Source organism: Erinaceus europaeus, chromosome 14 (assembly GCF_950295315.1).
Source record: "Erinaceus europaeus chromosome 14, mEriEur2.1, whole genome shotgun sequence".
In the NCBI taxonomy this organism is placed as follows: domain Eukaryota; kingdom Metazoa; phylum Chordata; class Mammalia; order Eulipotyphla; family Erinaceidae; genus Erinaceus; species Erinaceus europaeus.
In genome coordinates, this window is record NC_080175.1 from 19,245,833 (window position 1) to 19,272,944 (window position 27,112).

Here is a 27,112-nt window from a genome sequence, read left to right on the forward strand (position 1 = left end):
CCTCCACCCATCAGGCTCACTCTGTCTCTTGCTACTCTTACTTATCCCTCCGTCTTGTGCTAGTTCTTTTTAAAGACACTTACACACTATCATTCTGCTTTCTTCCCAACAGGTTTCCGTTCACCCCTACACTGCTATTCCCCTGACAGAGATGAAGCCTTTTACAGACATTGACCCAGTTATATATGGCCATTAAGTAAGAGGAAGATGTTGGGGAATTGTGAGGATATGGTTGAGCTTGGAAGGGCTTGAGCCTGAGGGGTGTGTCAATCCTGTTAGTCTCTCTCTCCACAGAGAGGTTGAGCAAGGAGGGACAGTAGAACCCCAAAAAAAGGTGTGCCTCTTATCAGTCTCCCTGCCTCACAAAGTGCCCCACACTCCTGATACTATGGCAAAAAGTTAAAAAGAAAGGGGGAGATGTTGGGTAGTTGCCATCTCCCCCTGGCTTCTTCTTATCCATATGCCTATATAGGGATTTACTGAGCCAAAGGTTTGGTCTATTTACATAAATCACTTTTACATAAAGCACTCCAGGGCATTGGTGGTTCAGTTATAGGATTCTCGCCTGTTCCGCCCCCTCCTTGTCACACTCTGATTTTCACCAGTCACTTTTCTCTCCACCCTCTCTATATCACATCCTGTTTCCACCCTACTTGGAGAGTATAAAAACAGCTGCTCTTCTGATTAAAGACACTTGGAAATTGCTTTCCAGCTCCGAGAGTTCCAGAGTGTATCTCCTGCGGAAGTTGGTGCAGCACGCGTTCCTGATCCCTCTCCCACACAGCAGCCTAGATCATCTCCAGTTGAGTTCTCTCCAACCCAGAGAGCACCGGCTCGGGAAGAAGTACCCTCAGGCTATCCCGGCATTAGACCACCATAAAATGTTTTGGTTAAAAGTGGATTGCATGAAAGTAATCCATTAAAAAAACAAGAATTTGGAATACCAAATGCATAAGAGCTTAGAGAACCATGCAGAAATCAATAAAAATGTCACAGACTCAGGTCAAGAAAATAAAACAAAATAAAATAATCACAATCACTGTACAACCATTTTGGAAATATTGGAGGTGGATTATGCAGTTTTCTGTGCTTTGGTGGTAAGAAAACAAACAACCACAAGTTGCATCATTTGACTTTCCAAAAGCAGTAGATAGAGCCTGGAGCCCGAGAAACCTTGAGATGCAGCCAACTTTAAAAGAGAATGTATTGAGTTTCAGCATTTGCTTAGAGGAGTTTTCCTAGCAAGTTTCAAACTTTAGTGTTTTAATAGGGGTTTCAAACATGAGGGATAGTGCCTCAGAGAATAAACTGCATCCTTAGGTCTCAGAAAATAATCCAGGTGGTGGAGTGCAGCATAAAATGCCTTGAGTTAGCTCAATGGGCCTTGTGGATTTAATTATCTTCAAAGTTTATATGTAGTTTCAAAGATCAATGTTAACTTCACAAAGTTTTTAATATACGTAATCTTTATCACAGTATGCTTTCACTTATATTTAGGTTTTGTGATAAAAATGGAAAGACATACCAACCATATATATTCTGTATACATAATTTAATGAATTCATGTTATAGGAATCAAGTAGCTACAATCATTATGAATGCTACCTAAGGGTAAGAATTGTAATGTGGTAAATTCCTATCAGTTCCAGAATGGCTTTCTGCTAAACTGACAACAAAAATAATTTACTACACTCGTTTATGGGACTTGAAGTACACTTTTATGTAATTCTCAGGGCTTAATCCAGAGTGAGATTTACATACATGCATGGCAAATTAAAAATAGGAAGTGTATCATGTTATTTCCTATCTAGCTGAACCTTTTGATCAAATTCATAATGCCCTGCTGTAGAGATCTCTTGTTCACTGCTCTGTTTATATTTCTATCAATCCCACCACTATAGTGCTTGCCAGATAACAGAAGTGTAGTACATTTTGAGTCAATGCATATGAGAGTGACACTAGAACTCTTTACATGTGAGCAGTGGAATCTTCACCACTAGAGACACTGCTGTAGCATATCTTACAGGGCCATATACATTAAGTACCTTGTAGAAGAGAATCAAAGGAGGTTGAATGAGTTAATGCAAAATTATTATTCTTTTTATTATTTAAAAATATTTATTCCCTTTTGTTGCCCTTGTTTTATTGTTGTAGGTATTACTGCTATTGTTATTGATGTCGTTGTTGGATAGGACAGAGAGAAATGGAGAGAGGAGGGGAAGACAGAGAGAGGGAGAGAAAGATAGACACCTGCAGACCCGCTTCACCTCTTGTGAAGACTCCCCTGCAGGTGGGGAGCCAGGAGCTTGAACCAGGATCTTTATGCTATGCCAGTCCTTGCGCTTTGCACCACGTGCGCTTAACCCGCTGCACTACCACATGACTCCCAAATTATTATTCTAATCATGACATCTGTGTTAGGGATCTCCAAAGAAATACAATCAATGAAGTAGGATAGAAAGTATAGGTAAATGCTAGGGTTCTAGCGAGGGAAACATTATATTTCCGTATAGATACTATAGTCCTAGACCACCAAGTGATCCCTTTGTTATGATCACGTCCACTGGGAAGTCTTCATTAGTGCTTTTGTGGGCCTCTTTAGGACTTTACCCTTCCTACAGCCTAGAGCTGTAAGGACTGCTCCACTCTCTAAAGGGAGACAGGGTCATTCTATCTGCCACTTGAGGAGGGCTAGTCCTCTAATATGTGCAGCCTAGAATGCTTCCAGTTGTTACCACGGATTATAAACTCAAACTGACAGGGGACTAGAATTTATATGGACTCCTGTATTAAATATGAATATATGTGGACACTGAGTCAGATCAATGTGATAAACAGTTAAATATATATTAAGTTTTTCCTGCTTGATATCATATGGTCTTTCAGCTACAAAATTCCAGAAGCTACTATGATCCCATCCTGACTTCCTTAGGTAGATGACCTCAATGTGTCCTGGAACCTCACCTCTCTAGAGTCTTATGCTACTAGGGTAAAATGGAGAAATGACAGGACTATAAATTATAAACTATAGAGAAAACATACATATATAAGTGAGAAGTAATTCCGGAATCCAGAATCCCTTCCTTCTACACCCCACCATTAATTTTTGTATGTATTCCTAGAAGGGAAAATGTCATCAAAATGACTGTTCTACCCAGAACTATATACAAATTTAATGCAATATCCTTCAAGGTCCCACCAACTTTTCTTTTAAAAAAGATAATAGAACAAAAGCTACAAAAGTTTATCTGGAAACAGAAAATATCTAGAATTGTCAAAAAAACTTGAGAAGAAAGAACAGAACTGGTGGTATTACACTCCCAGATCTCAAACTATACAATAGGGCCACTGTAATCAAACAAAAGTAGACAGACTGATCAATTGAATAGAACTGAGAGCCCATCAATAAGCCCCCACACCTATAGACATCTAATTTTTTGTAAGGAGGCCCCAAATATTAAGTGGAGTAATGGGAGTGTTTTTAACAAATGATGTAGGAAAAATGGGTTGACACATGCAGAAGAAAGAAACTGAACCACTACATTTCACCAAACACACAAAAATAAACTCCAAATTGACCTAGGACTTGTCTTTTAGACCAGAAACTTTCAAATACTTATAGGAAAATAATGGCAGCACTCTTTCCCATCTAAATTTTATTGGTATCTTCAGTTATAAAAATTTCAAGGAAAACAAAACAAAAATAAACCAATGGAACTACATCACATTGAAAAGCTTATGAACAGCAAAAAGAATGCACCACCCAAAGAATGGAAAAAAAAAATCTTCACACATCACCCATCAGATGAGAGTAGTGAGCAAAAGACATAAAGAACTCACCGAATTCAGCAACAAAAACCAAACAAACAATAAAAATGACCTCATCCTAACATAGGGAGAGGATATGAACAGAATATTCATCAGGGGGCCAGGTGGTGGTGCACCTGGTTGAGCTCACATGTTAGTGTGCAAGGACCTAGTTCAAGCCACTGGTCCCCACCGGTAGGGGGAAAGCATTGCGAGTGGTAAAGTAGTGTTGTAGGTGTCTTTCTGTCTTGCTCCCTTTCTATTTACCCCTTCCTTCTTGATTTCTGACTGTTTCTATCCAGTAAATAAACATAATGAAAATTAAAAAGAATATTCATCAAAGAGTTATCACAAAAGGCCAACAGATATCAGAGAAATGCAAATAAATGCAATCAGTTACCACTTCGATTCTTTGAGAATGCCACACATTATAAAAGAGAGTAACAAGAAGTGCTGGAGAGCTTGTGGGAGCAAAGGAACACTTCTACATGCTGGTGGGAATATAAATTGTTCCAAGCCATGAGGAGAGCAGTCTGGATAACTCTTAGAAGATTAGAAATGGATCTACCCTATGCCTCTACAATTCCTCTCCTGGAGATATAGCCTAAGTAATCAAACAGACCTATCCAAAAAGATATGTGTATATATTCATAGCAGCACAATATGTAATAGCTAAAACCTGGAAACAACATGGGTGTCCAACAATAGATAAGTGGCTGAGAATGTTTTAGTATATACACACAATGGAATACTACTCAGTTATTAAGAATGATGAATCCACCTTCTTCACCTCATCAAGCACTTGAAGGATTCATGTTAAGTTAGATAAATCAGAAAGAGCTGGATGAATATAGGATGATTTTACTCATGGACAGGAGTTGAGAATCAAGAACAGAAAGGGGAAATGCAAAGCAGAATTTGGACTTGGTCTGGTGTATTGCACCAAAGTAAAAGACTGGGGGAGGAGAGGGCTATCTGGTCCTGGATCATTCTGATGCAATCTAGCTTGTTGGTGACAGTCTTTTGCAGGAAACAGAGAATTTTTACATATGTACCAACAACTGTATTTACTGTAAACAAAGCAAAAACCACATGCACCATCCACAGTATTTAATGTTAATCATTATTTTCCCAATTAAAAAAACTATTCCCAAATAGATATTTTATATATATTGCTGAAATGATTAGAAAATAAATGAACACTATCTAATACTAAAAAGGAAGTACACAGAAGTTATAATAGTTGTAGATTTGCCTTAGTAAGGAAATGAAGGTGTTGCCTTAGAAGTAAATAAAAATGTGGCCTTAGAAGTGAATTAAAATGTGCTCCAACTTCAGTAGTCTCTGCTCAAATGGCTCATGTGCTTCTCTGGTGTGGGACTTTTCATTTTCTTGATTAAAAGTTTAAAATATCAGGGGAGAGGGAAGCAAACACTGTGAGGAATACTTAGAGTTTGGGGGATAGGCTTTAACGAGGGAATACAAATCACTAATTTGAATCTTACAAATAAAAATGAAGTCATTGGACATGTACTCAGTGGAGAACTACTCACCAGTTAAAAAAGACTATAATGTGTTCATTGGACTAAATAGATGAAACTGGCAGTAATTATGCTTAGTGAAGTAAGTAAGTAAGTAAAGGACAACTCTGAGATGATTTCACTAACATGTAGAAAATTAAGAATTGAAATACATGAACTAGAAAAAAGTTCAACCCATATCTATGGCTTTTGGAGGGTGAGGCACAGAGCTTTGGTAGTGGAAGTGGTGTAGAATTAGACCTCTATTATCTTATAATCTTGTGAATCACTACTAAAACACTAACAAAAGTAAATACTAAAAATGAAAGTATAGTTAGGTAAATAGGTAAGTAGATAGATGAGATTTTTATAGGAATTGGCTTATGCTGCTGGGGATACTGAGCAGTCTCACAGTCTGCCATATGGAAGCTAGAGACTTAGGACATGTAACTTAGTTGAAGTCCAAAGGCTTGGCTTTGAAGAAGTTCTAATGTCTGTGTACAAGAAGGATGCCCCGATTTAACAAGGAGTGGGAAAATTAATTCTTTCTCCATTTTATTGCTTCATTGGGTCCTTCAACAGACTGGATGACGCTCGGTTAAGGTGGGAAAGGTGGATTTATTTCCACTCAGTATAGAGAGTCATAGATAAATCTCTTCTGGAAACACAGTATAGACACACTGAGAAATGTTGTACCAGCTACTTGAGTATTCTCTGCTTCAATCTAGTTGACAAAATTAACCATCGCAGACATTTTAAAAGTATCTTTCTAGAGTTCCCTAAGATTATTTTAAATCAGAACATAATACTTTGCCATTATCAACTTTACCTTTTAAAGAAATATTCTTCTTCTATAAAGTATCTTACAATAAAGAAACCATAAATTTTTGGTCTATGTTGAGAAAGTAATCTGAGTGTCCTCCTGGAACTGTTACCTCTTGAACTCAAGTATCTTTTTTCCCTCCCTTTTATCTCGTGCTAATTCAATACTTCTATTTATCAGGATTTCAGATACTATATGTATTCCAGGGAAATGTTTGAAGTACTCCATTTTGGGGAGAGTAACACAATATAATTTGTTACTGAATGTTTGTTGATTTTTGGAGCTTGTGTAGGGAATTCAGACCAGATCATAACCTCTGGAACTCATGCTACTTTAAGTGTTCTTTCCTCAGAGCCATCTGCTGCTTTGATATGTATGTGTTCACACACACACACACACACACACACACACACTCACACACACACACACACACACTCTCACTCACACACACACTCTCTCACACACACACACACACTCACACACACACTCACTCACACTCACACACACACACACTCACACATACACTCACATGTGCTGCTTTTCATGAAAGTGATGATGCCTATTTTTGGTACTAACTGAACCTTTCTTTTGGGAATAAATTACATTAAATGGAATTTCTTTTTCTATTAGAAATACTCTGCTGTTGGAGTATAGTGCAGAAGCAGCTACCTTATAGAGATTATTTTCTTAAAAAAGAAAAACACAGCTCTGCTTTTAAAGTAATATCTCACTGAGGTTTTATAATTACCCGGAGTGATAAGAGTATAATTTCAACGTATACTGTTTACTTCATCTTGCTTCTCTAAGTTGTGGGAAGAAATACATATTTACTGTTTTCATTTATCTTTAATGTAAATTTTTCTTGGTTATTGGGAGAAATTGGAATAACAATTTCAGTCAACAGTGAGCACAGGATACTAAAAAATCTTCAAAAGAAGAAAAATACATACACCATTTCAACAGTAGAGTTTTGCAATTTTCCTAAGAGAATTTTTATGACTAAATTTCATGATATTTGTAATGGGAAAATAGAGAGAAAGTGAAAACTTAATAGTATCTAGCCTAGATGTAACTTTATCATTCCATCTCTACCCTTTTGAATATTCTCCAGAGTAGGATTATTATGGCATGATGGGAAACTGAGGTAGAAAGTGGCTGGGTGCAGTACATAAGGCCACATAGTAAATTAGTCCTCAGGCTCAGAGAGCAGTGACTTATCCTTTTTTGGTTTCTGAGGATATCAAGAGACCTTAAGTTGTGTGTTTTTACAGTGGTGTGTGTGCACTTAGACATTTGTGTGTTTACCTACATGTGGATAAATGTTTCTGCTTGACTTCAATATATCCCTAAGTCCTTCAGATTTACTTATGGACTCTGTAATAAGAATTTATACACCCAAGAATAAATCTTAATGCATATGAAAAAGTTTAGTGGGTTCAGTGTGGTGGGGGTTGTTGGTACATACAGAAGAAAACACTCATTAAGATGGTTTGCAATCCTGGCCACCACAGAGGAACTTCCTGAGTAGACGGAATCACCGGTGGTACCTATCCTCTCTCTTTATGGCTTTGTATTCCTCTATTTCTTGCCTCTATCTGAAAAAGAAGAGAGATGCAGAGAGAGAGACAGAGAGAGATAGGAAAGAGAAGGGAGACATGCAGGGACCAAATCCCAGAGATAGCCCTATAGCCCTAGTGGGAAAGAAAAAAAAAACAGAGAAAGAAAAGGAAAAAGCCAGGGAAGTTATTAAAATCAGATTTCTATGTGTAGTTTTTGACAATCGGTAGGCAATTAAATTGCAAAAAGCATTCTAGGGTTACTTACCATGGCTTTAATCTGTAATACCACTACTATAAAATCTTGGATTTAGACTTCGAAAAATTTCCATATGATAATATCTTGGGAATGAAGTTTCTAAAAATTGGGTCTATGTAGGCCAGGATGGATGGCCAGGAGCACACTCTCCCGTGCCAAATTTCCTGTTTTGGTAGCTCTGCCATGGGTTATGTTGGGTAGGCACTTAGTACTTGTGAATTTCAGCTTTCATATCTATAAAATGGGAATTATAATAGTACCTGCTTCATAAGGTACTGTGGTGCTTAAATTAATTACTATGTCATACTGATTACCAGAGAAATGCAAATAAAAACGATGAGGTATCATTTCACTCTTGTGAAATGTCCTACATCAGAAAGGACAGTAACAACAAATGTTGGAGAGGTTATGGTGGTAATGGAGCCCTTTTACACTGCTGGTGGAAATGTAGATTTGTCCAAACCCTGTGGAGAGCAGTCTGGAGACTCTCAGAAGACTAGAAAAGGACATCCCTTATGACCCAGCAGTTCCTCTCCTGGAGATAGAACCAAAGGAAACAAACACAGCATTTCAAAGAGATCTGTGAATACCTATGTATTAGCATGTAAATGATAACTGTTCACATTAAGGGTACTAATATTTATCTCTGCCTAGAATCTACTGCTTCTCCACTTTTTATGGTTCTCTCTCTGTATTAGGTTAATCACATTAGAAGGTTTCTGTAGAAATAATGATTTTAAAATGTGAGTGGGTGGACTAGGACATTCTAAAGAATGAGTAAATATCTGATTGAAGTCTCTGGAAAGAAGGGTATCTGGGAAAAACTGGTACTATTTTTGCCTAGAGAAAGAACAATTACAAGAAACAGAATTACGTGAAATAGTGTACATTCTTCCTCAAAGAATATTAATTAAATGATATTAGGATTCAGATAGAACACAAACCAAACTAATTTATAGATTAAGTATAATAGAAAATTTATCCTGGTATAAAAATATTTTTATAGAGCCAAGGCATAACACATGCCTGATTATATATCGTCTCCTTTTCTCTATCTCAATCATGTAGATAGATGATGGTAAATAGGTAGGTAGATAGATGGTAGGTAGGTGATAGATACATAATAGATGTTGGATAGATGATAGATAGATAGATGGATAGATAGCTAGCTAGATAGATAGATGTTAGGTGTTACATATTTGGTTTTCAGAAAAGTCATGATGCATTTTTGCTTAGAATCACATCATGACTTTTCTGATAAAATAGCATCTTCCATGTGATGTAGGGTTAGAATGTGTACACAGCAATTCATACAATCTACCTGGAGATTTGCCTCTTCAGCCAAAAAATAAATTTCTGACAGTCAAAAATATTAAAATTGAAAGAGTTGTTTGGCAAAGTTAAGTGATTGAGTTGGAGTTGTCAAATGCTTTTTTGTTTCTGTTTTTTTAAATGTTTATTTCCTTTTGTTGCCCTTGTTTGTATTGTTATAGTTATTGTTGTCATCATTGGATAGGACTGAGAGAAATGGAGAGAGGAGGAGAAGACAGAGAGGAGGAGAGAAAGACAGACACCTGCAGACCTGCTTCACTGCTTGTGAAGTGACGCCCCTGCAGGTGGGGAACCAGGGGCTCGAACCGGGATCCTTCCACTCGTCCTTGCTCTTTGCGCCACCTGCGCTTAACCCGCTGTGCTACCGTCCAACTCCCTGGAGATGTTAAATGCTCTGTGATTATCTCTTAAAATTATTTCTGAAAAAAATATTTCTGAGAGAAATTTTACTTTTTTTGAAACTAAAATTAGGTATCCTTCAAGTTATATTCCAGTGTCAGTGTGATGTTTGAAGTAAGTGCATTCATACTTTTGTTTATTTAGCAAATGAATAGAAGAGCACATATTAGGAACTATGAAACTGTCTATATTGTTATTTAACTTTCCATAGTAAGTCCTCCTATTTCTGTGAATAGATGTGCACTGAACTGCTACATATTCCATTAATTTTGGATATGAAAAAATGAATTATAATGATTTATGATTTGTAAATACCCCCCTACTTTATAGCTAATAATAAGAATATATAGCAACAAAAACATATTAACCTCAAATGACAAGATGTTTTGCAATACTATCTTGGTTTCTTAAAGCCTTGTGATTGCCATTATTACTATATTGAAGTCATGCCTGTTCAGAAATTATAAATGTGAGGAGTGGAGAGAAAGAGGGGAAGAAAAGTATGAGAAGAGAAGATCTCAAGCAGGAGTGAGTAGAAAGACAGCTTATTAGTTCTATTCTGAGAAACACTCCTCTAGAAAGACTGTCTAGAAAGGGAAATAGCATTAGGTATTTTGATTCCATAGAACATCGAGAGAGAAAGAGAGAGAGATATCACACACACACACACACACACACACACACACATCTTTATTGCCTCTATCTCTATCATTTCTCTCTATCTATAATCTTTCCGTTATAATTGATGTCACCAGTAAATTAGCAGCTAGCAGCAAAAAATTACTAAGTTGATTTTTTTTAATGCCAGGGTGATTCTACCTATCAGATTAAAAGGTATGCGTCTTAACTTGTGACAGGGAAAAAAAAAAAGGACATATTTTTTAGTATGTAGTGTGATAGCACAACTACTAGTATGTTTTCTAATCCTCTGCTTAGGAACAAAAACAATGACTGTTTTTCGCCCTTCAAGAGACATGCTTCTTCTCTTCTCCTTCTCTTCTCCTTCTCCTTCTTTTATCAGATATTACAGACTAAATGAATGTCTTAGCACCTTTACTGAAGACAAGAGGACAAGATGCAACCATAGAAATCCAGCGAGCACAGGCACTCTGTCATTGTTGAGGTGTCTGTGGAGAGCCTTACCTGAGCCTGCTTGCACAGAGACCCCCTCCCTGATCATCTTCAGATTCAAATAGACTTAGCACAGCTAATGGAAATATTAACTCAAGAAAATTAGCGTTTTCTCTCTTCTTTTCTTTCTTTCTTTTTTTTTTTTTTTAAAGTGGAGGCAGAGAGGCAAAATAGAAAGTGAAAATGACTAGAGCACTGAAGCCTACTTCAACTAGGTGGGGGCCAGGCTAGTACCTGGGTACATTCACATGGTAAAGCAGGACCCTATTCAAGTGAGTTGTTGTTCTGGTCCTCAAACATAAATGTTGAATTTACTTTAAAAAGAAAACTGATTTTGTCTATTTGCTTCATTTTTAAAAAATTTATTTTAAAAAGGAGACATTAGCAAAACCATAGGACAAGAGGGGTACAACTCCACACAGTTCCCACCACCAGATCTCGGTATCTCATCCCCTCCCCTGATAGCTTTCCTATTCTTTATCCCTCTGGGAGTATGGACCGCAGGTCACTGTGGAATGCAGAAAGTGGAAGATCTGGCTTCTGTAATTGCTTCCCCGCTGAACATGGGGGCTTTGACTGGTCGATCCATACTCCCAGTCTGCCTCTTTCTTCATTTTTTTTTTCTTTTTCCCCTCCAGGGTTATTGCTGGAGCTCAGTGCGTGCACTATGAATACACTGCTCCTAGAGGCCATTTTCCCCATTTTGTTGCTTTTGTTATTGTTACCATTGCTGCTGTTGTTGTTGGATGGACAGAAAGAAATCAAGAGAGAGGAGGGGGAAACAGAGATGGGGGAGAGAGAGATACCTGTAGATCTGCTTCACAGCCCGTGAAGCAACCCCCCTGCAGATGGGGACCAGGGAGCTCCAACGGGATTCCTTAAGCCCATCATCCTTGTGCTTCTCGCCATGTGCGCTTAACCCACTGCGCTACCGCTCGGCCCCCTTATTATTTGCTCCAGTTTTGTAACACTGATTTTTTTTTTTTAATTGAGAAAATGTTGTTTTACAAGACTGCTATTATCTCAAGGGTATAATTTCATATCTCCTCAAAATATATATAGCTCACCTTGCCAATCATTAAAGTGCCTTTTCCTCTAGAGCAAGGCTTTGCTCTACCCCATCTCCACCCCACCCACCCCATTTGCTACTGTACTCCTCCCTTACTCCCTTTAGATCTGCAGATAAAAGTCATGGGTTTAAGAATGATATATATCATCAGAGACAACATGGGACCTCTGGACCCACATGGAGATTCTTTCTGACCTAACTCTTTATGTATATTTAGTTCTTCTCTTTTAAAGATTGAAGTCTTGAAGGTAAAGAATCACTGGCTCTGCCTCTACACTGTGTGGGGGGTGCAGTGGGGTGGGAGTTGTATTGTTATTGGAGGAAGCTGGCATCTTCTTAATCCTCTCCCTCTGGATTTAATGGGTTGTTACAAATCAAACTTTACAGTAATAGGAAAGCTTTCTCTAATCACCCCAACTAATTACAAGGAAGAGTGAATCAATTGCTAAGCCTTACTAGCACTGCTAATAAATCACAAAATCATTTGAACAGGGTTTTAAGTCATAGGGAAAAAAAGTGACTGATGAGCGTGCAAATGAGTGTCCCTCTTGCCAAAGATGCAGTAGAGCATAACTCAGGGGACCCCTTCCATCCTGACTCAAGTCTTTGTTTCCTGAATTGCTGTGCAGAACAATGTGGCAGCCATCTGTGGGGGCATCTCATTTAGTCCAGAGGCCATACCAAAATTGTTGGTATAACACTTTATATTCTCTTTATTGGGCTATAAAGCTACAAAATGCTCAATGGTGACAAAAAGATCAGATGCTTTTTTAAATACTGTGGTTGAAAGAAATATGTTTCTATATTTTCACACAAAACTTATCTGCACTTACAACTGTTTTTATAGGGTCAACTTTCATAACTATAAACATTATTAAAAGGCGGGGTACACATTTTCTAATGGTTTCCATATAACATTACATACACTTATCAATGATAAGTGCCAGTTATAATTTTCCAAGTATTGCTTGTTTCCACCAAAATAACCCACCAAACATTCTGGGAAAAGAAGGCAGGGTGGGTTTGTTTTGTTTTGTTTTGTGGGGGGTTATTTTTGAAGTCCTGGTGCATGATGGTAGAAATGGATCTAAGTTGGGGATAAGTGTGTTTTGCAGACACTTATTACAGTGAGATGAGAAATTGTACCCAATGTGTCAACAACTGTACTGTAAATAACCCCAATAAAATGATAAAAGACAAGAGCATACAGCCTGCCCCCCCAAAAAAAGATAACAATATTCACAAGAGTGATAATTTCATGTGGTATTTTATAATTCCTTTAATGAGAATCTGTGAAAATTGGACACTTTTTCTATGTCATCAAATTCCTAATACATTTCTCTTTACAAACGGTTGTTTTCAAGTTTGCTATTCATTTAGCTGGATCTTGGATATATTGTTTATCTCTCTCTGCTATTTTTTATAGGAAAAAATTTATTTGGCCTTTTGAGGTTTTTCCTAGGAATATTTGTCTCAGTATATGTTTAATTACATAAAATGTGATTTTAAATTTCATATAGAAAAAATATTTACAGTTTTCTCTTGTTTTTAAAACTAGCTCATGTTTTTATAGTTCTGATGTCATTAAGAATAATTTCACGTTTACTCTAGCTTTCTATAGCAGAAGCCATGATTTATAACCAAGAAATAAAACTTTAATTGCCTAAAGTAAATGTAGGATGCTTAGATTATGCAAGAGATTCATATAAATTCAATTTTTTCCAGAGTGAACCCTTTCTCTCCCACTTCTTTTCTTGTCTTCCTGAAACCAGCCTACAAAATAAGAAAGAACTCTCAGAATATTAGGTTCAAATTTAAATATCTATAGGTATAAGTAATAAGACAGAAACTTGGAGAAATTTCACAATTATAAAAATTAATTCCACCTTCTGCACCCCTTAATGAACCTGGTTCCACATTCCCAGAGGGTTAAAGAATAAGGAAGCTATCCTGGGAGGGGATGGGATATGAAATTCTGGTGGTAGGAATTGTGTGGAGTTGTACCCCTCTTATCCTATGGTTTTTGTCAGTGTTTCCTTTTTTTAAAAAAAAAATCCAGCTAAGGATTCATTTTTTAATTTATATTTATTTTCTTTTTTTGTTGCCCTTGTTTTATTGTTGTAGTTATTATTAATGTCATTGTTGTTGGATAGGACAGAGAGAAATGGAGAGAGGAGGGGAAGACAGAGAGGAGGAGAGAAAGACAGACACCTACAGACTTGCTTCACTACCTGTGAAGCCACTCCCCTGCAGGTGGGGAGCCGGGGCTTGAACCGGGATCCTTTAGCTGGTTCTTGCGCTTTGTGCCACCTGCGCTTAGCCCGCTGTGCTACCGCCCGACTCCCCAGTATTTCCTTTTTATAAATAAAAATTAAAAATAAATGACACTGAAGCCAGAAAAATATTTTTCTGCCTTCTTGCCTATTTCTAGATTTATAAATGATTCATCATTAAACATAAAAAATCAATTCCTTTAATCTCTTTTGCATAATTAATCCCTAGAATATGTGTGTTCCTTTAACTTTTTACTCATAGTCTCTTTTTATGGATGCTTTCCTTAAACCTTCTTCTGTGTTAGGTTAATGCCCCTAAATATGTGACCTACCTATAGTTAATATTTTGTCTTTCTGTTTTATCATTTTATTAGGAATGGTGTGTATAGCACAGTTGTTGGTACCTAAGTACAATTTCTCATCACACCATGACAGGTGTCTGCAAAATACGCTCACCTCCAACTTCAGTCCTTTTCTACCAACAGGCAGCAGGACTCAAGAGTCTCTCCCCCATCCCTTTCCCTGCCATTCTTACCCAGAGTCTTGCTTTGATGCTCCAAGTTTTACTCTGTTTCCCCTTTCTTTTATTCTTCCTTAAATTCCACCTATGAATGATATCACATTTTTATTTATGTATTTTTTTGGCTTTTCTCTCCTAGCATGCTTCCTTTAAGCCCCATTAAAAATAAGGTGACTTCATCATTCTTAACAGCTGAGTAGTGTTCCATTGTGTATATTTTCCACAACTTTCTTAGCCACTCATCTGTTGTTGGACACTCAGCAGGGATAGTTCCAAGTTTGAGCTATTACAAATTGTGCTTCTATGAATATAGGTGTACACAGATCTCTTTGAGTCAGTGTCCTTGACTCCTTAGAATATATTCCCAAAAGAGGAATTGCCAGGTCTTAAGGTAGGTCCATTTTTAGCATTTTGAAAGTTCTCTGCTTTTCACAGTGGTTGGACCAAATTTATATTTCCATCAGTAGTGTAGAATGATTCCTTTACCCCGGAACCTCTCTAACATTTATTGTTACTGACCTTTCTAAAGTATGGCATTCTCACACCAGTCAGTTGGTATCTCTTTGTTGTCTTTATTTGCGTTTCTCTGATAATCAGTTATTTTTAGTATTTTAATATGTATTTTGGCCCTTTAGACCTCTTTGGAGAATATTCTGTCCATATGCTCTCCCTACTTTTAGATAGAGTTATTTACTTTTTTGTTCCTAAATTTGTGAGCTTTTTTTTTTTTAATAAATTTTGATTATTAACCTTTTGTCTGATGTTTGGCATGAAAAGACCCCCCATTCTATAAGGAGTCTCTTTGTTTGGGTGGTGATTTTTTGTTGTTGTTGTGCAGAAGCTTTTCAGTTTGATTAGTCCTACTGATTTATTTTTGTAGTTTAGCTGGGGCTTCACCACTCTGAGTCAAATTTCTTCAGATAGAAGGGACACAGAGACACAGAGAAACAGAGCACCATAGCTTCTCCCAGTGCCTTTGGGGTTGGGAGTTAAAATTAGATTGCTCATAGCAAGGCAGGTACTTTCCCAAGTGAGCTGTCTCAGGGTCCCATATAACATGTTTTAAGCAGACTTCTTCATACAATATTAGTTTATGTTGCCAATTGAAAGTTTTCTTTCCAATATTTATGTGGGCAGAGACAGAATGAATTAAGTTTAAATGAGTATATAAGCCATCATTATGCACATTATATAGGCAAGTAGAAGATATGAGGGTTCTCTCTCAGGTCACACTTTTTGATGCCAACTGTTGTTGACAGACTGAATATCACCGAATATCTTTCCTTCAACTTAAATACTTTACAATGCTTCTTCCAGGACACTAAATATTTTAGGATATCTGTGCTAATCCTCATTACATTTTTCTTAATCCATCTAGCAGACGTACTAATATTCTTAGAGGAAGACCTCAATAATGATATTACACTATCTTTACCACCATCATCAACATAATAATCAAAATCATGGTTGTGCTTTATAGCTTTAGATAAATCTAAACTAGCCTCAAAGAAATAAGTAGCTTAACACCTCCAGAATAACATTTCTAGTCTTGACTCTAGAAAGTCTTGACATAGCAGGAGAAGAATCACAAGTGCAGTTAGCCATGGATGACCTTACAGAGCCCAGATTCTGAAACACACAGAATTCTAAATTGACCCTGCTTGTATTTGCTCGTGAGGACTTTTCATTGTTGATATATAGCTGGATCAGTAAGTTCCTCTTGGAAAAGGATAGTATTTGTTGTTTCTCTTTTCTTCTCTGTCACTAGGGTTATTGCTGGGTTTTGTACCCTGTACTCTTTCACTGTTTCTGTTGGACTATTTTTTATTCTTTTTGATAGAGAAGTAAGGGAGACAGAAGGAAAGACACCTGCATCACTGTACTTCTCCTGAAGTTTACTCCCTGCAGGTGGGGACTAGGGATTGAACCCAGGTCCCCACACAGGTTAAAGTGTACACTGTACTAGGTGAGCCACTGTCCAGACCCTATTTCTTTTTTTTTTTTTTTAGTTGAGGTGATATTAGATAACAACATTGTTGATGTTTTATGAGTACATGTTCATATTTGTTCAAATTTATATTAACCATAGTAGTAACTTAACTATTAACTTTTCACAATGTTAATGATAGTTGCTAAGTTGCTATGATTTGTCATGCCGTTTTGAATCCTTCTTGATCATCATAACTAAACCACATTTGTTGTCTTCCTTGCTCCACAAATATGTCATATACAGTACTATTAAACAAAAAATATTCATGAAATGAACATCATATTCATCATACTTATACTGACTTGAGAGTTCTTATTAGCTCAAGTTAACCCAACCAAGACTTTAGTGAAAATATAAGTAGTTTCAAGACAACAAGGGGATGACACTTCACATTTGTGAGAATGTCATACATTAGAAAGGACAGAAACAACACATGCCAGTAAAGGCCACCCTTCTGCAATGTTGGTTGGAATGTAAATTAGTTCATCTTCTGTGATAGTCTGGAGATTCCTCAGAACACTAGAAATGAAACTACCTAAGACCCAGTAATTCTCCCCCCAGGAATTTATCCAAAGAAAATCAAAGCACCTTTCCAAATACATCTATGTACACATATGTTCAGAAAAAAAAAAAAAAACACTTGTAAGCAATCAGGATGCACAGTGACAAGTGGGTACTTAAGTGGTAATTAAGGGTTTTGATATATGCATACAATGAAATACTACATGTTAAAAATGAGCTATTCTTTGCCACATTCAATCAAAATTGCACTTTAATGAATCTACCACAGCTAACCTATTTCCCCAATTCTCTGGATTTGATGACTATCTATAAAGTAATTTTTGACCCAAACAAAATTGTGTGACCATGCCAGTGAAGGTACAAAGATAAGCTTTCAGTTGACTCAATCAACAAGTTATTATAACTTGTTGAACTTCTCTGTTCCAGACTCTTGGAAACAGAGTTGGCAGTCAGCTGAGGTAAAGAACAAACACCTCATCACAGACCCCTGCAAGCGTCAACCCGGCTTTGACCTAGCACGTTATGATTGGGCCCTCCTCAATCGCTATCGAACAGGCCATGGCCCCTGCGCCACTATGTTCCATCGCTGGGGAGCCAGAGACGACTCGAACTGCCCCTGCGGCTACAGACAGACTATGACCCACATAGTCAACGACTGCCACCTCTCCAGATTCAAAGGAGGTCTCGAAACTTTACATCAGGCTCAACCTGACGCTGTTGACTAGCTACGGAGGAAGGGCAAACGCTAGAAGAAGAAATTATTATAAATAACTTAAGGCTCCAATTACATTGTACTAGTCTCAAAGATTATAGCTAAAGTGATACTTGGAAGTGGCACTTAAAATCCAACTTTACTCAGTTCAACCTCTGACACTTGGGAATTTGCTCAAATTAATAAAAAAATTATGAGCTGTGGTTTTCCTTATCTATAACAGGGAAATAGTATATAACTGACATATTAAGGAAAGTGGAATTACTCCATCTAGCAGACATACTAATATTCTTAGAGGAAGACCTCAATAATGGTATTACATTATCTTCACCATCATCATCATATTCATCAAATTTCATAACCTGCCCCCAGTTCTTAGTATCTTTTCTGACACTAATCAGAAGATTGGACAATAAATTTTAAGTCAGTTAAGCTTTTAATTCCAATTAACTCTTGTGTTAGGTGGAGAAGAAAACTAAATTTGTGGAGATGGGGAGTAAGCAAAAGAACTCTGAAAGCCATTAATAAAGTATGAGTGGAATTCTGTGCTAGTCCTTGAGTGTTAAGCATGAAGCATAAATCTGATTTAAGCTCCCAACAATAGCAATAAAATAACCTATTGGTAAGCCTACTTATAAAAAATTGGTGAGCTACAAAATCTATGAACAAAAGCCATTGTTATTTTATCATTAACTTAGTGATATTTTAAAAAATTTATAGATGAAGTGCAAAAAAAAAAAAGGTCTAATAGACACTGCAAATGCTTTTGCTGCCTTAGTTTCACTTTCTGTTCTCCTTGAGATTCACTTCTTAGAATTGTGTATGGTGAGGATCTGATACTGAAAGAAAATGACTGTTTCTGAAAATATAAGATGTTGACAGGTATTCATAAAAGCTGTGTAACAGAGAAATGTCAATCTAAAGAGACCATTACTTCCGCACAAGATTTTCCAGATCTATGTATTTATTTAGTAAATCAGTTTGGACCCTTTATTTTAGAAGCAGTAGAAAACTTGACTCATAGTACCCAAGCAGAAGAATAATTTCAAAGGTTTATGTAATGATTTTTTTCAGAACTGCCTAATACTTTGATAGGAGGCACTGTCTTGTTATCAAATGATAGCATCAGAATCCATCTTTCATCTCATCTCCTGAATATTCTTTTTGTTGCCTTTAGTCCCAGGGTCTATAAATTGGGTCCATGGAAAATGGAAGTCTCAGGCTAAGGGTGTTTTCTTATTCAATGTCATTACCAAGGTGGATGTTTCCTTTCCAATTACAGAAAGTAAAAACACTAGATAAACTCCAAAATGCCATGATTCCTAAGTCAATCAGTATGGATAATAGAATGGGATGATAAGTCTGTAGTGCATGTCACAAGAAGCATCACATTCATTCAGTGACTATGGACTTAGAACAGTGCTTCCTTAAATGAAACATTTTAAAAAGAAATGAGTGCATACTTGCTAGTAATAAGAACACAGATGATGCTTCTCTTATTTTGTCACCAGTGTTTTTATGCTTATAGTATTCCACCACGCCTGGAGGACTTTTTTTTTTTGATAGAAAGTGAGAGGAAAGACATTATAATAATAATTCCCCTTTGTGTAATGCTTCCATTAGTGACTTGGGGCTCAAATCTAGGTCTTTTGACATGGTAAAGTGTTCCCTCTACCAGGTGAGCTCTCTCCCGATCCCCAGCTGTTTGTTTTCAGTGGAGATCTTTCCTTCACCGTCTTCAGTGGAGATCTTTCCTTCACCATCTTCACTTGTTGAGTATCACTTTTCTGTCACTTCCCACATGATAAATTGGTTCATATCCCATTGTAGGTGAGTTAGACTTCCCAAATTTAATACAAATGGTGACTGTAAATACTTTGAGTTAGATTAACATAATAATTGTATATTTCTAAAATTATTATATTTCAGTTTTCTATAATAATTGTGTTTCTAAAATAATTATACATTCAGCTGGTGAATAAAATATCACAGAACTGAGCTCCAGTTCTATTTTACTTTATTCTTTGATTTAATTTTACTTTATGTTATTTTAGTAGAGAGAAAGAAAACAGAGAGGGAGAGAGTATGAAAGAGACCATAGAGCCAAAGCTTCCTGGGTTGCATACATGACAAAGCAGTACACTGTCCAAGTGAGTTATTTTACAGGCCCTCCAGCTCTGACTTCTTAGTGCAAACATTGGGATGTATTGGATCGACCTTCTCATGGTGCATCCCGTGAGTACCCATTTATTGGGGAAACTGACGATCCTTCCTAGCCGACTGAATCCACATGGATCCCAGTCACTTTCAAAGCCAGCAACAAGCAGACATCAGGCTCAACCTGACGCTGTTGACTGGCTACGGAAGAAGGGCAAACGCTAGAAGAAGAAGAAGTGCAAACATTGCCCTAGATGTTGCTTTGAATTGCTGTAAAGTATGGTTTCAAACATTAGCAGTAAGAGGACAAGAGCTGGTTTACCCCAAATAGTGCCAGCTTTCTCATGCATGAGGTCCTAGATTTGGAACCACATGGGAGCAAGAAGGTACCAGGAGAATCTTCACAGGTGGCAGAGAAGTACTGTAGTGTCTCTCCCACTCTCTACAGTACAATGACAAAAATCAGAAAGCTAAAATAATTTTGAATTTTGGCATTTAAGATTTTATGACAGAGAAATAAGGAGTAAGTATAGAGCAGAGCTGTTCTATATAACTGCCATCCAAATCATCCTGCTGTGCTGATTTTTTTTTTTTCCTAATGTGAACTGACCAGATTCTGAAGTCAAGCAGCAGATGAAAGGCTGGGGAGCAACATATGTTTGAATCGAAATAATGTTTGCTTTTGAGTGTTTGGACTTCTTAGTAGTTCTGTGTGACTCTTAAGCATGAAGGGTGGTTAGAAGTTATATTCTGATCTAGTGATTTATATACCACAGATGATAACTGCTACAGAAGAAAGCCAGACTCAGTCTCCCTGTTGGAAATCTCATTTTTCTTTTGATACAAATGAATCTTCAGTAGAATCAATTCTCATGCCTAATAGATATGAGTGTATCAGGCTGAACTATGATTTAACTTATACAGTTTTAACATGCAATTTATTTCCTGGAAATAGAATGTAGCTGAGAAATAAATTCTGAAACAGAGTTTTCTATTACTTTTGCAAGCTGAATTTGATTAAGGTATTAAGCTTTGACAGTTCTTAAACATACTTTTTTTTTTTTACTTTTGTGGTGAAAATAAAATAATCCATTAAATATTTACTGAGTATGAACTATACAATGCATATTTTACTGAATACATAGTTTTATCAGAGTACTTAAATTTATATGACATACCATAGAGAGCAAATGTAAGAGGAAAATATAGATGGAGAGAAGCCTTAAGAGATTGAGTGCTTATACACAGATCCGGATTCCAAAAAAGCATCCCCCCTCCACCTCCTTCTTTTTTAACTGGGTTGATTGGAGCTTTGAAGATAAGACTTGGGAATGAGCTAATAATAGATGGATTTTTTTTGTTAGTATCCATTTAAAACTGTGATATCTTTCTAAGTACTATATTTTACTGACACAGTCACTACATGAGTTGTTTTTTTTTTCTGCCCCTAGGATTATTGCTGGGGTTTGGTTCCTGCACCACAAATCCACTGCTCCTGGAGGCTAGCCACCCCCCTTTTGTTGTCCTTGTTTTTTTTTTAAATCTGTTTTACTGTTTGTTTTTAAATTGGGGAATTAATGTTTTACAGTCAACAGTAAATACAAGTTTGTACATGTTTTACTGTTTTTATGGATATTATTATTGTTGTTATTGATGTTGTTATTGGATAGGAAAGAGAGAAATTGAGAGAGGAGGGGAAGACAGAGAGGAAGAGAGAAAGACAACTGCAGACCTGCTTCACTGCTTGTGAGGCGACTCCCCGACAGGTGGGGAACTGGGGAACTCCAACCAGGATCCTTATGCTGGTCCTTGTTCCTCGTGCCATGTGCGCTTAAGCCACTGCGCTGCTGCCCGACCTCCTGCATGAGTTTTTATACTATCATTACTCCTATAAAAGGGATGAGTAAAATAAAATATTTAAAAAGAGAGAGAGATGAGTAAATAGAAACATGGAGTGACTGGAGAGAATAAGTAACATGATAAGAACATGCAACTAGGAAGTGGCAGATCCAGGGTATGAATTCAGTCTGTCTTCAGAATCTCTGTTCTTATCCTAATAGGGGAAATTCTAAGTATGAGCCTGAGTGTAAGATAAGGGACATAGATAAGGGGCATGAAAAAAAATAGAAGTCTTAAAACTGGCTTTACCAAAATATTCCGATAAAGAATACATTGGAAAAGGATATTAGAAATGCATACTAGGGCACATTACCAAAGGCTGTTACAAGTTTTATTTTTTTTATTTTTTATTGGGGAATTAATGTTTTACATTCGACAATAAATACAATAGTTTGTACATGCATAACATTTCTCATTTTTTCCACATAACAATATAACCCCCCCTAAGTCCTCTGTCATCCGTTTCCAGGACCTGTACTCTCCCCACCACACACCTCAGAGTCTTTTACTTTGGTGCAATACACCAACTCCAGTTCAGGTTCTACTTGTGTTTTCTCTTCTGATCTTATTTTTCAACTTCTGCCTGACAATGAGATCATCCCATATTCATCCTTCTGCTTCTGACTTATTTCACTTAACATGATTTCTTCAAGCTCCATCCAAGATGGGCTGAAAAATGGAAAAATCACCATTTTTAATAGGTGAGTAGTATTCAGTTGTGTATATATACCACAATTTGCTCAGCCACTCATCTGTTGGGACACTTGGGTGCTGCCAGGTTTTGGCTATTACAAATTGTGCTGATATGAACATAGACATACACAGATCTTTTTGGATGATCGTGTTGGGTTTCTTGGATATATCCCCAGAAGAGGAATTGAAAGAAAATAGGGTAGATCCATTTCTAGGCTTCTGAGAGTTCTACAGACTGCTTTCCACCGAGGTTGGATCAATTTACATTCCCACTAGCAGTGCAGGAGGGTTCCTTTGACCCCACAACCTCTCTACCATTTGCTGTTGCTACCTTTTCTGATGTATGACATTCTCACAGGAGTGAAGTGGTATCTCATTGTTGTTTTTATTTGTATTCCTCTGACAATCAAAGACTTGGGAGCATTTTATCATGTGCTTCTTGGCCTTTTGGATCTCTTCTGTGGTGAATATTCTGTCCATGTCCTCTCCCCATTTTTGGATGGGGATATTTGTTTTCTTGTAATTGTGTTTGGCAAGCTCTTTATATATTTTGGTTATTAAATTCTTGTCTGATATATGGCAAGTAAAGGTCCTCTCCCATTCTATGAGGGGTCTCCTTGTTTGGGTATTGGTTTCTTTTGCTGTGCAGAAGCTTTTTAATTTGATGTAGTCCCACAGGTTTATACATGCTTTAGTCTTCCTTGTAATTGGAGTCATTTCATTGAAGATGTCTTTAAAATTTATGCAGAAAAGAGTTCTGCCAATATTTTCCTCTAAGTATCTGATAGTTTCTTCTAATATCCAAGTCCTTGATCCATTTGGAATTTACCTTTGTATTTGGTGAAATATAGTGGTTCAGTTTCATTCTTCTGCATGTTTCAACCCATTTTTGCCAATTTATTAGTTTCTTGTGTGATGTATAGACTCCATCTAGTTAGAATGAAAGTCTAGCAGTTAGAATGAAAGTCTCCTTGGTTGAAACCCTTTTTCATTCAGGGCTCGATAGATATCTTGCCATTCTCTTCTGGCTTTTAGAGTCTGAGTGGAGAAGTCTGCTGATAGTCTTATGGGTTTTCCCCTGTATGTGACTTTTTGTTTCTCTCTTGCAGCCTTTAGGATCCTTTCTTTATCCTTACTCTTCTCATTGTGACTATGATGTGTCTTGGTGTCTTCAGGTCTGGGTTGATTCTGTTTGGAACTCTCTAGGCCTCTTGAATCTTGATGTCCTTTCTGTTATTCAGGTCTGGGAAGTTTTCTTCTGTTATTTCCTCTAGAATGTTTGGTTCCCCTTCCTCTCTTTCTTCCTCTGGCAGGCCAATTATACGAATGTTTCTTCTTTTGAGATCATCCCATATGTCTCTGTTGTTGTTTTCAGTGTCTCTCAATCTCTTTTTAAGTTCTTTCTCCTCTTTCTTAGTTTTCTCTAACTCATGCTCTGTCTGACTAATTCTGTTTTCTGCTTCTGTTAGTCTGCTTTCCTTTGCCTCAGCTTCTTTATTCATTACAGCTATTTCAGCTTTCAGTTCTCTAATTGCCTCAAGATAATCAGCATTTTCCTTGGGGGTCTCAACTGTTATTTCCCTAATACTGCCATTCCTTTCCTCCAATATTGTTTTCATTTCTGTGATTAATAAGTTTATTATTGCTTGCATACTTTTCTTATCTATGGTTACTTCTGGCTGATTTGTAGTTTCTTCTGGGCTCTTGTCTTCATTCATTGGAGTAGCAGTTTTATTTGTTTTTGATCTACCCATTTTTTTGATTTGTGTGTTTCTTTTTTTTTTTTTTTAATTTTTTATTTAAGAAAGGATTAGTGAACAAAAGCATAAGGTAGGAGGGGTACAACTCCACACAATTCCCAACACCCAATCCCCATAACCCACCCCCTCCCATGGTAGCTTTCCCATTCTCTATCCCTCTGGGAGCATGGACCCAGGGTCGTTGAGAGTTGCAGAAGGTAGAAGGTCTGGCTTCTGTAATTGCTTCCCCGCTGAACATGGGCGTTGACTGGTCGGTCCATACCCCCAGTCTGCCTCTCTCTTTCCCTAGTAGGGTGTGACTCTGGGGAAGCTGAGCTCCAGGACACATTGGTGGGGTCTTCAATCCAGGGAAACCTAGCCAGCATCCTGGTGGCATCTGGAACCTGGTGATTGAAAAGAGAGTTAACATATGAAGCCAAATAATTTGTTGAGTAATCATGGATCCCAAGCTTGGAATAGTGGAGAGGAAGTGTTAGGGAGGTACTCACTGCAAACTCTAGTGTAGTCCTGCTTTCAGGTATATATTTTGCAGTAGTTTATGGATACGTGTGCACATATGCTCTCTCTCACAGAAACTGGTGTTTCTTATTTTTATATTCTGTTGTTCCTCAGTTGTGTTTTGTGTGCAAGCAACACTACTAAATACCTTTATTACAAATGCAATCACCAACCTCAGGAATTACAATAGCAACTGAAGCAAGTATTGAAGCAGTTTAATCACGACCAGTTAGCCAAACAATGTCTCCAGTCTTGGAAGAAATAGCAACCAAGTCCAAGTGAAGAAGAAAGAGAAAGGAAAGAAGGGATAGCAAGAATAGACAATGATGCAAATATACTATCCACTGTATATTCTAGGGGTAGCGAGAGGAAAAAGGGAAGTAGCACAGAGATACACACATAAAGATTCCACTATGAGTCAGATTTCTTCCCCAAAATAATTCACAAATGAATATCAGTGAATTCAGAAAGACAATGAAGAAGGAAGTAAGAAATGGAAGACAAGATAAAAAAAAGAGAAACAAGAGAGAGAGAAAAGAAAAAAGATAAGTAATAGAGCTGTAATAAAAGAGCAGTGAAAGGAAAGTTTGTTAATTGATTAATTTATTTTATTTTTTTAATTAACTAGGAGGAGGGAGAAGGGGAGAGTCTGTAGAGGAGTTAGGAGTAGTGAGACAAGTTCCTCTCGCAATGGATAAGATTCCTAGTCCTCTAGCAATGAAAGATAACCTAAGAGTTAATTCTGGTCGACCTAAAGGAGGGGTGGGGAAGAGATACACCTTTATATAATATTAATAATAAAATAGAGCAGGGTAAAAAACCTTTCCCAGTTTACTTCAAGCCTCCTGATCAGAGGCAGCTGATTGATAAGAAAGAAAAAAAAAACAACCTCAGGACTAGACAAGAGTAGCAGGTATAGACAGTTATGCAAATCTACTATCCATTCTAGGGGTAGCTAAAGGAGAAAGGGAAGTAGAGCAGAGATACACACAGAGAGTGTTCACTCTGAGTCAGATTTCTTTCCCAAAATAATTCCCAAATGTGTATCAGTGAATTCAGAAAGCTGAAGGAAGAAGGAAGAAAGGATGACAAGAATGAGAAAAAGAAGAAAAAGAGAGAGAGAGAAAAAAGATATAAAAGAGCTGTGAAAGGAAAGAGTTTTTTATTTTTTTATTTTTTATTATTTAGTTAGCTATGCGGTGGGGGGAGGGAGAAAATGAGTAGGGGTGGTACGAAAAGTTAAACAAGTTATTTTAGCAGTGAATAAGACACACAGTCCCCTAGCAATGGAAAATAAACTAAGAGTTAATTCTGGTCAACCTGAAGGAGAGGGGGAAAGGGGTACACATCTATCTTGTATTGATAATAAAATAGAACAGAGTAAAAAACCTGTCCTGTCTTCAGCTTGGATGGCTCCAGATTGCTTCAGGCCCCCTGAGCAGAGGCAGCTGGTTGGCTTCTTAGAAAGAAAAAAGGCCAAAGGTTTCAGAAGGGAATAGACTTAGAATGAATGACACCCCCTGGTGGGACAGGAATCTTGGTAAAGAAAGAAGCTCAGCAGGGGAGCCTGTTAGGAGCAGATCTCTGGTCCCCAGGGACTGGTTATTGGGGGAGGGGGGAGGGGATGCACTTTGGGAATCATAATTTAAAAGAAAATTTTTTTCCCTTTCTTTTTACTCTATTTTCTAACCCAAATTGAGTTACAGTCACCTCCTTGGTGTCACTGCTAGGACCCCTAGTTGACTGGCCTACTAAAGGCAAAAAATCCTTCCATTTCCAGTAGATGTGGTCAGAGCTCAAGCCACTAGCAGCTTCTCATTCCGCCATCTTCCAGAATCCTCCTTATAGTTGATATTTATAAGAAACTTACAAATCTGTTCTCTTTGTGAAATAATACACAGATCATAGAACTCTCTCTATATATGTATATAAATATGTGTATTTAAATTTTTGTATTATTTTTAATATTGAATAGAGACAGCCAGAAATTGAGAGGGAAGGGGGTGACAGAGAGACACCTGCAGCACTGCTTCACCACTCGCAAAGCTTTCCCCCTGCAGGTGGGGACCAGAGGCTCAAACCTGGGTCCTTGTGCACTGTAATGTGTGGTTAATCAGGTGTGCCACCACCCGGCCCCTATATATATATTTTTTAAATTTATTTTTCCTTCCTGACCAGGGTTATAGGTGGTG